The sequence below is a fragment of the Odocoileus virginianus genome, chromosome 1 (assembly GCF_023699985.2).
Source record: "Odocoileus virginianus isolate 20LAN1187 ecotype Illinois chromosome 1, Ovbor_1.2, whole genome shotgun sequence".
Lineage (NCBI taxonomy): Eukaryota > Metazoa > Chordata > Mammalia > Artiodactyla > Cervidae > Odocoileus > Odocoileus virginianus.
Window position 1 is genome coordinate 62,298,277 of NC_069674.1, and position 14,238 is coordinate 62,312,514.

General features: G+C 35.2%; 1 long non-coding RNA gene across 1 annotated transcript; it reads left to right on the top strand.

Annotated features, from left to right (window-relative positions):
• Window positions 1-2,606: 2,606 nt before the first annotated feature.
• Window positions 2,607-11,951, top strand: LOC139036741 (uncharacterized). The gene is made up of 3 exons (XR_011489595.1): window positions 2,607-2,751; window positions 3,509-3,571; window positions 11,800-11,951. It is a non-coding gene; the product is annotated as an uncharacterized lncRNA (long non-coding RNA).
• The last annotated feature ends 2,287 nt before the right edge of the window (window positions 11,952-14,238 follow it).

Consider the following 14,238-nt stretch of genomic DNA (forward strand, 5'->3'; position numbering starts at 1 on the left):
CAGTTCTATTTCTATTGTCAGTTGCATTGTTTCTTAGTATGGAACTCAAAAAAATATTCACCCCTTTAACAGGATTTTAGTAACTAGTTTTTTTATTTTGCTTGCTTGGTTTTGTTTTTGTTTTCTTCTAGAAAGTTCCTGCCTGCTGCATTTCCTCCATGAAATTCTGTGTCCTTGGTAGATGGATGAAAATAAGTTTTTGGCTTATGCTTTTTTTTTTAACCTCACTGCTTTGTAGTTACTACTTCACTATCTTTGGACACTGACAGATGCCTTTCTTCCTTTACCTCAGCATCTCCAATAAAGCACTGATGGTTGTTTTTTTAACATCATTTTTAATATTTAATACTTCTTTTTAAAAGAGGTTCATGACTTGTATATTTGCTGAGTGTTTTTTCTTTGTTGGCAATTTTTATTCATAAAATATCTTCCTATTGCTCTAATATTTGACAACTTGATTATATGTAATAATCTAGTTACACTTTCTTTCCCACCAAAGTTTAAAACTTCATCAGGAATATTCTTGTATAGATTTTCACTGAATATTTTGCTAAATAGCTTTTAGGTCTGCAGTTCATTTCTTCCTTATTTTGCTTGATTTATTTTGCTTTAAAAGATTTTGAAGTCTTTGTTGTGCCTTTGTTGATGACTTTAGTGACACTAATTTAGATACACTGGTTTTAAGTCTGTCTATTCACTTTTAGTCCAAATTTCTCCAAACTAGGATGCTAACTACAGTATTAGAGAATAATCTTGGGAATCATCAAGGTATTATTTTCCCTAAATCTGGTAAACCCATTTCAGTATTCTATTGTACTTCAGTATTCCATTTCAGTATTTAGGAATTCAATTTCCATCATAACCAATACAAATTTTTCCCATTACCAATATATGAACTGATAAAGAGAATATATTTATTGAGTAAGTCTGTAAAATGGTACATGGCTATAGGGTACAATACTAACAGAAATACAAAAACAGATAAACAGAGACAGAAATATACATGTATGATATCCTTTGATGTTTTTTTGATTTGCAATGAAATATTCTTACTCTAAAGATCTAATTTGGAGCTTTTCCAGAAAAAAAAAGTTACTCATATTCCAAAAATTCTAAAAATTATTTTCAGTTCTCATTCATGCTATATACTGTAACATTATTAAATAGTAAAAAATAACTTTGGAATTCCTTGGTGTCTTGAATAATTTCGGTGAATGTTGTGGGTAGAGAACAGTAAAAACTCTGAAGTGCTTATACACACAGGCACCTCACTTACTTGGATCTCATTTGAACTCCTCAAATTATTTAATTTTATGTCACGTCAAAATTGCCTTAATTGATTTTCAGATTTTAAGTGTCATCACTATTGTTGTTCAGTTGCTCAGTTGTGTCTGACTCTTTGAGACCCCATGGACTGCAACATGCCAGGCTTCCCCATCCTTCACTATCTCCTAGAGTCTGCTCAAACTCATGTCCATTGAGTCAATGATGCCATCCAACCATCTCATCCTCTCTCACCTCTTTCTCTTCCTGCTTTCAATCTTCCCCAGCATCAGGGTTTTTTCCACTGGGATGTGTTTTTATTTTACTATTTTGTCTCTGCTTCATTGTTTTTCTCAAAACCAGCCCATTGTGATCTCTTGACATGGGCCATTATTTTCTCAGCCATATTTTATTGAAATGTCAACCAGTAGGAGAGATTTCCTTCCCCTGGATTTTTGAAACTCAGGGTGACCTTGGCTTTTATATGATACTTAAATAATGATGTAAATCCCCTGATAAGTTGTTCACATCAGCTATTTAGCCCTGGTATCTAAAGCTTGTGAATAGGAATGATTCTCTTCACACTCTGCTTCTGCATTCCAAGAGTTATGAATATTAAGTTGTATTTGCCCCAAAGCAAAAGTATATTCACCAAGGTATGTGCTGAGATCAGGAGTCTGCACCTCATTTTGAAACAATAGCATTAATAATAAAGCAACACAAAATATATCACATTTGAAAAGTCACAGAAATAAGAACTCAGAATTTTTAATAAAGTTAAAAAGAAATCCATTGGTTGAAAGTTACCCTGAGGAATGTAACAGAGGACCTTATATGAGGCTGATGTTGAATTCTCTCAATTCACAAAGGATTCATGGATTTTTATACTTTAATTACTATCCTTGTATTGCATTTGTATGAACTTCCATTAATTTTTAAACATTTTAGACAGTAAAAGTTTTAGAAACTGATTCTATATAAGTTACATTTATATTTCATTCAGATCATATAGTGATATTTTCAAAGACAATCTAAACATAAAAATTACTTATTCCTGTTGAAAGTCCTAGCTAATGTAATTACAGCATTATACTAAAATATTATAAATTATTTTTTAAATAAGTAAGAATTGATTTCAATTCCAATTGAGTTTTTTGATCAGACCCTTGTTGCCTCAGAGATCATAACAAAATAGCTTATCCAGGAGGTTAAAGGACTCTGGCACTGTGATGGGGGAAACTTTGAATTTTGCTCGCCTTCTTCGAACTAGTGTGCATATTTACCTTATTCAACTTATAAAGGAAAAACTGGGACTATGTTTTGTAATTTTTTTGTACAGCTTTTGAAAGAAAGCAGACTGTTGATTTGGAAGGTTCCCCAGACACAGATGTAGAAACTAAAAAATCTCTAAATTTAAATTCCAAAGCAAGCACACTGTGCTGGAAAGTGGAATAGCAGCCGCAGTATACCACAATCAAAACTTCTAAGGCAAGTACAGATCACCTACTCTCAAGAACTCTTTCCTCTGTAAACCTCCTTCAACAGAAGTGTCTCCCTTGGCCACCAATTTTTTTTTTTTTTTTTTTTTTAGCTTTCTTACACTCAGCAGGGAGAAATTTTTAGGTACTTCATTGCTCTTAAACTATTCTCAAGTCTCAGGGCAAATCCAAAGAAGATCAAAGAACCTATAAATTAGCAAAAAATACAAAAAAACCCAAACAGAATGCAATTTTTTTTTTTTTTTTAAATATAAGAGAATAACAGAACTCAGCCAACCAGACTGACAATTTGGCTCCAGGTCAACAACAGCAACAACAAAGAGAAAGCTTGTATCTTACTGAAAAGACATAAGCAATAGGGACTTTAAAGTGAAGCAATTAAAACTTGTTAGTTCCAATAACTGCATTCCACAGTTTTAAAAGTTTAATAGTTATGCATTGCCTATGAATTGAATCCAATCCCTGGTTGGATTGATGTTTAAGGGCTTCCAAAAGTTGGCAGCAACCTACTTTTCCAGCCTCATTACACCAAAATGCTTTTTAAAATGTTCCATCCAAGTACCTCTATTGCCAATGAAAGCCATGATATATCCCAGGGGTCTGAGATACCTAACTTCTATGTTTGAAACTAGTGCATTTTGTTTTAACAGAGGAAAAAAAAATGCTTTCACCTAGTTGTCCTTTGAATTAAATCCATATTTCCCAAAACGTGCCCTATTAACTCTGTACCTCAACCTGATTTCTAGTGCACCGCCCTATGAACTGGAAGACATTAGCAATCCAGACATTAGCAAGACATGAGAAACCAGGTAAGAGCTAGAGCCTCAGGTTCTAGTCCTGGGCTACGTGTAACTATTTATGGCAACTAGGCCTCATGTACAATCCTTGTCACCCTTTTCTCATCTAAAAAATGAAGCCAGATTTGGCTAGTGGATTTCCTTTCTTTTAATTTTGTTACACAAATATGCATAACAGAAAATGTGGAACGCTTTGGGAAGTAGAAGCCAGGATGGTCACAGGCAGTTCTGGGGAGGAAGTTTAAAATCACAGGGCTGAGAGTATGGATTCCCCTGGTCCTTCTCTTCTGATTATACTTGAACAACATTATTTATCATTAATTTTTCTCATTCTATTTGCAATATTTGCACTCTCCCTAAAAGCACTATAGTCTCCTCATATCTCCGTTTTTCTATCATCTTGCCTTTGGGCTGAATTTTTTCTGTACGTGCTTTTCTCTTATTGGCTATTAAAATTCTGTCGACCTCTCAATAGCCTGCTTTGTTACTGTCTCCTGAACACTTCAGCTTCCTCTATCAGAAGAAATCCCTCACCCTAAATTCACAGAAGACTTTGTGCTGCTTCTATTTTACTACCTGCCTGGATTAGTTATTTGTGTACAGATGGTCCCCAACTTAATGATGGCTTGACTTTCAATTTTTTGAATTTATGATGGTTCTAAGGTAATAAATCATTCAGTAGAACCCACACTTTGAATTTGCATCTTTCCAGGCAGCTATATAATCATAACGGTAAATAACTGATACACTTCCAACCATTCTGTACCCATACAACAATTCTGTTTTCATTTTTAGTACAGTAGTCCATACATGAGGAAGTCAATACTATGCTATAAAATCAGACTTTGTGTTAGATGACTTTGTCCAATTGTAGACTAATGTAAGTCTTCTGAGCATGTTTAAAGCAGGCTAGGCTAAGCTATGATGTTCAGTAGGTTGTGTGTTAAATGTGTTTCAACTTAGTGATATTTTCAATACACAATGAGTTTACAGGGACATAGCCTCATTGTTACGTCCCTGTAAATTTAGGGCTTCCCTGGTGGGTCAGACAGTAGAGAATCCACCTGTAATGTGGGAGACCTGGGTTCGATCCCTGGGTTGGGAAGATCCCCTGGAGGAGGGCATGGCAAACCACTCCAGTATTCTTGCCAGGAGAATCCCCATGGATAGAGGAGCCTAGTGGGCTACTGTCCATGGGGTCACAAAGAGTCAAACATGTCTAGGTGGCTAAGAACTATCCCACTGTAAGTTAAGAAAGATTTGTATATGCTTTCTGGATCTGCTAGATTGTGAACTCCTTTAGCAACATAACTATATTTTAATCTGCAGCAGCAAACAACAAATCACTGCTCCTTACCCCCCAGATTGTCAAATCTAATAGAAACCGTTGTTCCTCCCAGAAGACTGAATGAAAGCAATTTAATGTCAATGTAATTGTTTTAATATGGGTTAGGATCTGGAATAAGTCACACCCTCTACAGAAAACTAAGGCTCACTTTGGTGAGATTTGCTTTAGGGCCACCTGTGGGCCAGATGGTGCCTTTGAGCAAATAAGAAAGAGGCTCCCCTCTTGGTGGACATGGCCCAGATATAGGAGATGCACTGGAAGAGTCAGGTGCAGGCTACAGCTCAGCCTCAACCCAACTAGGTGACTTCACAGAGCGCAGCCTATACATCTGCACAACTTTGTGTGTTGATTCTGCAGGCTACCTAGGTAAGTAGTGAGAAATTTAACTGGTAAAGTGAACTTGAACCAGTACTTGCTCTCCTACTGTGCAGTAGTCAATGTTCAATTCCAAGAGAACCACTTAAAGCTTCCAGATAAAGCCCGAGTTCCTTACTTTGCAAGTTACAGTTAGGGCAGAGGTGGAGTAGAGGACAAGAAAGGAGTGGGACCTTGGTTTTTGGGGTGGAGCAGGTTGAGAGATAACACTCAGTAAGGGAGTTGAGACCAAACACCCATGGAGGAGCGAAAGAGTGTGCCAGCCTTTCCCAGAAGACCATAGTCTTAATCCTGAAAGGCCAAAAATGACCCCAGGATTTGCCTGCTATGATAAATTTGACTCTGCTTTGCTATAAATGAATTTTGCCTTCTTCTACTAGACCAGAATTTGGTCCTGGAAACTTGGTGAAGCAGAACTCATTTGGGTAGGGTAACATTCTATTAGAAACAGGGTGAACTGGACATGTCTTCACTCCTATGACTACTTGGCTCAGTGAAAGTGAAGTTGCTCAGTCGTGTCTGACTCTGAGACCCCATGGACTCTAGCCTAACTAGTTCCTCCATCCATGGGATTTTCCAGGCAAGAATAGTGGAGGGGGTTGCCATTTCCTTCTCCAGGAGATCACCCAACCCAGGTATTGAACCCGGGTCTCCCGCATTGTAGGCAGACAATTTACCATCTAAGCCATTGGCTCAATAACCACTGGTTATTTAAATCGACTTGGAGATCCAAGAACTAAGAGTAGCAGAGGTGACTCTATTGGACAAAAAGTCCAGATGTAACCATGAATATCTTTTGCCAATGGTAAGAATAGGCACCTCTCACACTGCCTGGTTCAATAAACTTTTTTTCAATGAGTTAACAAGCCAAGACAAATTAACCATCTTATTCATACTTAGTGTTTATATATCACAGTATGATTGAATTTTGATTTCTTCTAGAACTGAATGGACAACTCTAAACTTAAATTGAATCTTCTACCTTAGAATTAAAAGTTTTCTCAGGATACATTTCTTGTCTAGGGTAATAGCTCCATCTGTTCATGCACCCTAGCCAGCCTTTTCATTTATATTTATCCTTCTTTAATTCCAACTTTAATTCTTACTTTTGATTCTTGATTTTTTCCAACATGTCACAACCACATTTGTTTATACTTTTTTTTGGTTGCACCGTGGCTCAGATGCTAAAGCATCTGCCTACAATGAGGGAGACCCAGGTTCGATCCCTGGGTCGGGAAGATCCCCTGGAGAAGAAAATGGCAACCCATGTCAGTACTGTTGCCTGGAAAATTCCATGGACAGAGGAGGCTGGTAGGCTACAGTCCATGAGGTCACAGAGTTGGACATGACTGAGCAACTTCACTATTCACATGGCATGTGAGATCTTAGTTCTGTAAGCAGGGATTGCACCCACACCCACTACATTGGAAGTGCAGAGTCTTAATCACTGGACCACCAGAGAAGTCCCCAATTCTGGCTTTTAAATTTATTTTTAATTCTTTAAGTCTTCCCATCACCCAGAACAGAAAATACTGACACAGGATTTACAACTATCTATATCAGAATTACTTGGTCATTGCTTAAAACATAAGCCAATAAAATCCCTACAGCCCTGCCACAGAGGCACCATGAATGAGAATCTCCAGAGCTTTTGAGATGAGGAGTCTAGGGTCATTGCTTACTCTCCTACCCTCATAAACTTCATCTGCCTCTCCTTTCTATCTCCGTCTTTTCCTACATCCTCAGTTCCAATGTTTGCAGAAATTTACCAAGGAATATTTTTACCACTCTCCTCTTTGTCATATTCTTGGTGCAATCCTACTTATTTTTTAAATCCTACTTATTCAGCAAAAATACTGTTCAGAAATGTTTATAAACCCATCCCTCACATATTCATAGAAAGCAAGGTACTTCCTCTCCACCTTCCAGGAGGACAGGGTATTAGAAAGACACATTTAATCCCTCGGCATTCCATAAGAAAGACAGAGGGCTAGACAGTTATGAACAAGTATCTCAGTCCTGTTGGACTGTGTCATTTTACTTTAGACCTACCTGGATAAACTGTGTGTGGCTTCTTCTTCTGAATCCGAGTTTTCTGGGCTCCTTGAAAACAAGGACTCTGTATGGTGCAGGCTAGGTTGGTATCCACTTTGCAGGTCCTAATCCCTATAGGGTGGAAACCAAAGTCAAATACTAGGCAAGTGGGGTAGGAAGGTTGAGTCTGGCTATAGTTCTCTGCCATGATCTATATAATTCACCTTTAGCAACAAGTCATCAACTTGATCTCTCTCTGACTTCCCATTCACTGATACCTTACTTAGTAAGTATTTGATATACATTTTTTGGTTGAATCAATGAATGAATGATGTTGGTCAATTCCGATGCTTCAGAGTAGCACATAGAAACACTCTTATATGTAGTTTTTCTAATTTTCTAACATAATTTTTCTCAAAGTCATAATCACATTAACCTGATAGAATTAAATAAAGGAAAAATTTTCTAATGTCTTTGTTCCCCTTCCTCTTAGCATAAACCTAGTAAGTAGCCTCTTCTGTAATCAAAGGACCATAGCTGCTGTTAAGCTGTCTCAAGCTTTCTTCTTCTAATAGAGTTTACCAGCTCTGGATTTATAAATTTCTTTAAATGCAATGATTAGTAACTTCCCTAAAGTGTCACATAAATCACCCACTTACATCCCCACACAATTCCTTTCAGTACATGTCTGGGATTGCCAAAAACAAAACAACAAGACATACACACAAGACACCACTATGAAAACCTCAGAATATAAAAAATAAAGCAAAAAAGTTATTTTATATTAAAATAGATATATATATATATAACTTATTCATGACAATGGTGATTTTAAGCAAAACTATTATGCACCTTTGTTATAGTCTCTTCTCTAAATGATAAATATTCAACAATATTTTAAGGCCATTACTTTATTTTGACAATGCTTGTGGATTCTTGCTAAGTCTTAGATTATCAAATTCCAAATCTGAAGTTGAGCTGTAAACCATGACACCATTCAACATTTCCTCTGACCCAATCCAGATAACATTCCAATATCATGAAGCACTTTGGCAGTGTTTTGACTACTGCCTTTTCTCAATTGCGTTCCCAGCCTGAAGTGCTTTTATATGACCAATCCAGTCTTTTCAACTTTCACTTGCTAACAACAGCTGATTGCTCTTGTCAAAAAATCATGTCACAATAACTCTGCATTAAATTCTTACCCTTGCTGGTAGTTGCATAAGAAGAGCTGTTGGAACTGAAAAAATACTGCTGTGGAATGAAGTATTTAAAAAATTAGTTTAAAATAGGTGAAAATGTCTCCTTGTTAACTCTCCTTTCTTTCTCAGAAAAGTTATGTTTGCTGTTGTATTTCTAGCCAAGGTATCATCTTGTGAGTAGATTGACTGCAAGATAATCTGCATTTCCACCAATGGTTAACTAACTACTGATGGACACTTTTAAAGGTCACAAGTAAGGTCCATTATCAAATGAAAGAGCAAAATAAATTTTATGTTTCTGGAAAACAGGAAAAGTAATTTCTATTCTTGGCAACAATATTAATTATTGTTATGGGAACTATATTTTAGTACCTGCTTCTCTGAGTAACATCCTGAGTGCATTATCTAATCTAATTCTCATGACAACACTGAAATACAAAAGATTTTTCTCAACATACAAATAAGAAAATCCTGGAGAGAAAAAATATTTTCCTTATTTTCACAGAGTCAAAAAAATGAAAAAATTATAGATGAAATGCTGTATTTTAACTACTGTTCTTTTCCTGAAAAAATTTCCAGAGTTTTTTGTTTTCATTTTTTTCTAAACAGTTCTGGCATTTGGATTGAAATTGTTTTCCCCTGTTGTGAAATGCAGTAAAAAATCTTGCATTAGGATAAATGACCTATTTTATGACCAAAAGAATACTTTGGGAAAAGCTGTTTTAGTTAACGTTGGATTTAGGGAGTTTGGCATCACATATCCTCTCCTACTGCTAGATACTCTCAAGGTGTATCCCACTTGTTACTTTGGAAAATATAGCTTCCATAATAACAGCCCTAGAATACTCAGTGAATTTGTCAAGTTGAACAGAAGTAAACATCTCTAGCAGAGACACTTTAGCGGATATTTTGGGATGTGTTTCATGGGGGCTATTTGCAGATCCATGAATTATACTTTGTAGGTGGCTGTCAACTCTGCTCCTTGGTTATCTTGGACCCAAAGCTATACTTTTTCTGAAAAAATTAAAGAGTTTCTGGAGAGTAGAAAGAGCAAGATTCTGGCTCTGAGAGTGACAAAACCAAACAAGAAGTCTGCTCACAGGATGAATGTATTGTTGCTATAAAGCCACCTAGCCATGTCTGATGCTTTGTGACGCCATGGACTGTAGCTCACCGGGGTCCTCTGTCCATGGGATTTCTCAGGCTAGAATACCGGAGAGGTTGCCATTTCCTTCTCCAGGGGGATCTTCCTGACCCAGGGATCAAACCTGTGTCTCCTGCATTGGCAGGCAGATTCTTTACCGCTGAGCCACCAGGATGAGAGCATAAGTCAAGTCAAAGTGTTTCAAAGTGTTTTTAGATTCCATATGTAAGTGATATCATTGTGGTAATCATATTGCAATAGATAAATGTATGAAGTGGATATGCTGTACACCCTAAGCTTACACATTGTCATATATCAATCACAATTTGATAAAAATAAAATTAATTAATTTAAAAAGTGTTTCAGAGCAAGAATTTATGCAAGTGGGGACACAACAGAAATCCATTTCCTGGATCTAGAGGCCAAAGTTACATGGTAATAGAATGGGGCTGAGCTTCTGAGTAACAGGTTCAGGTCCCCTAAGCACTTTTTAAAAGGGACAAAGGAAAGAGCTTAAGATATTTCTAAGTACATCCATTGTGCTGGTGTGTCAGGCTGAAATGGAATTAATCTGCTTTTATTACTTAAAGTTGGCTTTTCAAGGAAAAAGACACCCTTTTATTTTTATAAATTAAGACTATAAGGTAGATGTCCTGAATTTCTCTTTTTTCCTCATATCCATCATCATATCATTATATCATCATATATAACAATGGTTCTCAATTTTAGCTGCTGACTAGAACTACTGGAGAAATTTTAAAGACCCCAGTGACCGGGCAACAATTAAAACAGAATTGCTGTGGGACCAGGCAGTAGTATTTTTTAAAATTCCCCGGTGATACTGAACTGAAGCCAAGTTTGAGAACAATAATCATTATTATCATTTTCCATCATCATTCTCATATAATTTTTACTCGATATTTAATTGTGCAAGATATCAAGGTACAGGATTCATAAGGAAAATTTCTTAAAAAGAATGCCTGCTTTGTAGCTCCTTATAATCCAGAAATTACCATTCATTTCTTCCTTAATTCAATAATAAACATATTCAATAAATATTGATAAAGCCTGGAAGCAATGCTAGATGAAGAATAGACAGTGGGAAACAGAGTAGAAATAGCTTGTAACCTCTTAGAACTTTAGTGGAATAGAACATAGAGGGGACCATGGGATTTTATACTTAATTTTCAAGACTCATAAACCAAGATGCATATTTTAAAATTTTCCAGCTATATTCTTGACACTGGTAGAAATCAACCAAAAACCCTTCTACCTAATACAGTAAATAAATTTATACCTCCTGGTGAAAATTTTGGGCAGTCACAATTACCTTTATTCAATGCAGTAATGATCATAGGAAAAAGACTAATAAAAACCTGAATTCTTTGTTAGCTGACTCTGTATGATTCTATATCCTTCAAATGCTAAGTGGTCATTTAGAGATGTTAAAATAGTGATTTCAGGTGAAAAATATGTTAAATGGATCTATTACATAGATGCACAGAACATAATTAAATTAGCAAAAATGCTAGAAGAACTTTTAGTGAACATAAAGCTTTTCTTTTTTATTATAATGAAATTGTACTAGTTGATTTTTTTAAAAGTTTTGATTATGTTTCCTGGTCAAATATCATTAGCATATAATAAAGGTATCATGTGGCATACATCTGTGTCAAAATTACTGTGGGCTTTGGGGTTCCCTCGCTGGGACTAATACATAGTTGAGCTAATTAGTCTTCTATTGTTCTTTTAACAGCAAGGCCAATGAGATATTCTTATTTAAAATGGCAACATAAGAATTATTTTTTTCTCCAGTGGTCATATTTCATAGGAGGTATTTTTTGAGCATGATATTTTAAAATCAGGTATCTTTTAATAAAGCTAATTTGCAGGTAATTGTAGGACTCTATATGTACACGATACATTGTGAATGCTAGAACGTTAATGAACACATTATAACAAGTTTCTGTTCCCTTTATTAAGCATTAAAACACAAAAAAATTCATAACAAGTGTGATGGTTATGGCTGATGCCCTTTTGACTGTTGCAATTTTGAAGATAACTTTAGTCAGCTGGAAAGCATATGTTAAAAGGGAATAGCTCAAGTGAAACAAATTCTTCTTGCTTTTGTCTCCAGGTGAACTGCACTGTGAAAGGACACAAAATGCCTACGCATTGCCTGAGAGAATTGCAGTATAAGATAAGGTGTTTCTGTCAAATAACTGAAAACCTGTTTCTACTACCAGAAATAATAAAAAATTGGAAAAGCCTGTTAGTTTTTTTTAAACAAGTGAAACAAGTCATTTGGTTTATATATTTATATATATATATATATATATTTAAAAAAAGCTTCTTTGTAGGAATATACATTTTTCATGTAAGTTGTCCTGGTAGATTTCCTAAAAGCTGATGCTAGGAGGCAAATATTGCTACATGAAGGGATGTATGACTACTCAGGTGTGTGAAATAAAGTGCAGCTAAAGCACATTTTTAAAGAAAAAAACAGAATTTAAGAAATGAAGTTCTTCATTATTTTTTATCTTATCTATTAAAAAAGTTTTCATTACAGAGTGAAAATGGTTTACTGGTTCACTTCTTGCATTGCTTTTCAGTGAAGCTACTCTTAACATGATTTGGAGACCCTTCTTCCAACTTCTCCCCTTAGCTTGAAAGATTCCTTTCTATATTTTATATAAAAATATATATAGGTGAATATATTTGCATATATATATATATATATATATATATATATATATTAGAGTAGAGACAGGTCACTGCTTTCAATTTGTTAAGAAATGTTTTCATGCAATTGAGATATCAAAATATCTGTACATAATGCCAGGTTTCAGTAAAGGTCACATTTTACAATCAGATTCTGAGAGGAAATGTGCAGAATAAACTTCTCTATATATTCTCTGTTTTCACACAGTAGAATGTGATATTACATTGCTTAGGTAGAAAGCACATCTTTGGTAAAAATTGCTTGTTGGTAATGAAAAATGCAATAGTCCAGGAACCCAAATAACTGGCATGTTATTTAATTTGATGAGCATTAAAATATGAATTACTAGCTATTGGGAGAAATACATTTTGAATATTTTAAATTTTTAAAATTAAAAACAATGCAATAAAGGGCTTCTCTATGCTTGAGGTAGGTAACGATGCTCTGGTTCAAGTGCTTTAAATTTTTAATACTGATTTCTAACACCTAACAGATAAATTTAGTGTTCATTTCTTAATTATGTTTCTTTTCACTGTTCATTTTCCTCTTCCCTTTGGCCATGACTTGTTTCACTCTTCTTCCATCCTATATTCTTTCCTCTTTCCCCCTAACTACATAAACAAAAGTAAAGTTAAAATTATTCAGGGAAAAGTTTATTTTTACTTCATAATTTTCTACACAAGACATAACCTTTTCTAAACAGCTAAAGGAAAGCAGAGTGCATACACCTAGGTTTATTTTGCTACACTGGCATATTAGACAAAGAAACCTATGATTTTTTTTTAAACTATAAATGATTGCTGAAGTGATCATAGGGTAAAACTTAATTTGCAAAATACACTTTCTACCATACTAAAAAATGACTCAGAACCATTGTCCTACCCTGGAGAGTGAATCAGTATCACTGTCTTTTCTTGTGCAAAATGATATACAATCATTAAAGAGAGAAAATTTCATAATTATTTTTCTTGACTGATATTCTTCCAAATGGTAGTAACAATATCATTATATATTAAATATTTTAACACAGAGCATATTTTAGTTTATCTGGGCCTTTGAATTATAAATCATGATTTGTATAATCACAGGTGACATGCTAATTGAAATTTTCTCATTTTTTTTTTTTAGAAAGCAGCCAGAACCACAAAGTGATGCTATAGTTTATCTTTATATCACTTATTAGCTTTCTGTAAGTTATTAAAGTCAGCCAATTCCTTCAAGAAAATATAAGCAGAAAATGAGACATGTCAAATTCTAGATGTTCAGAGAATGAATCCTTTTTAACTTTGAACAAGGAATTATACAATGTCAACTAACAAATCAGAGTTCACCTTTTATTAAAAATAAATCAGCTAAAGTAATTTAACAAATTGACATACTGATAATTATAAGGTACATGTTAAAGTGGAGAGATGAAACTTACTTTTCCTTGAAGTACTCATGTATATTTCAAAAATTACTCTTATCCCTAGCCATCAGCTCAATTTTCTACTAGATTCCCACTAAAAACTCTCACTTAAGAATCCTGAGTTCAGTTGCCAAAAAGCAATAACAGCGAAAATAAAGTCTGATAGGTGCCCTAATACCAGATTCTACAAGAGCTTATCATTAATTATAAGGCACAAAATATCATAGAATTCATATTTATCACTGCAGATTGCCTTGACCCTCCATTTTCCTGAGCCACATTGACACCACCTGGGCCAGTCAAGTCACTGGCCACGTTTGTGAAACCAGATAGGCCAGTCTTACATTCCAGACTCGGTTTCACCTGCTCTTCTTTGATCAGAACAAAATACACACTTTAGGCTAAAGGGTCAGCATTATAAATAGCTGCCAAAGGAGCCAGATGGT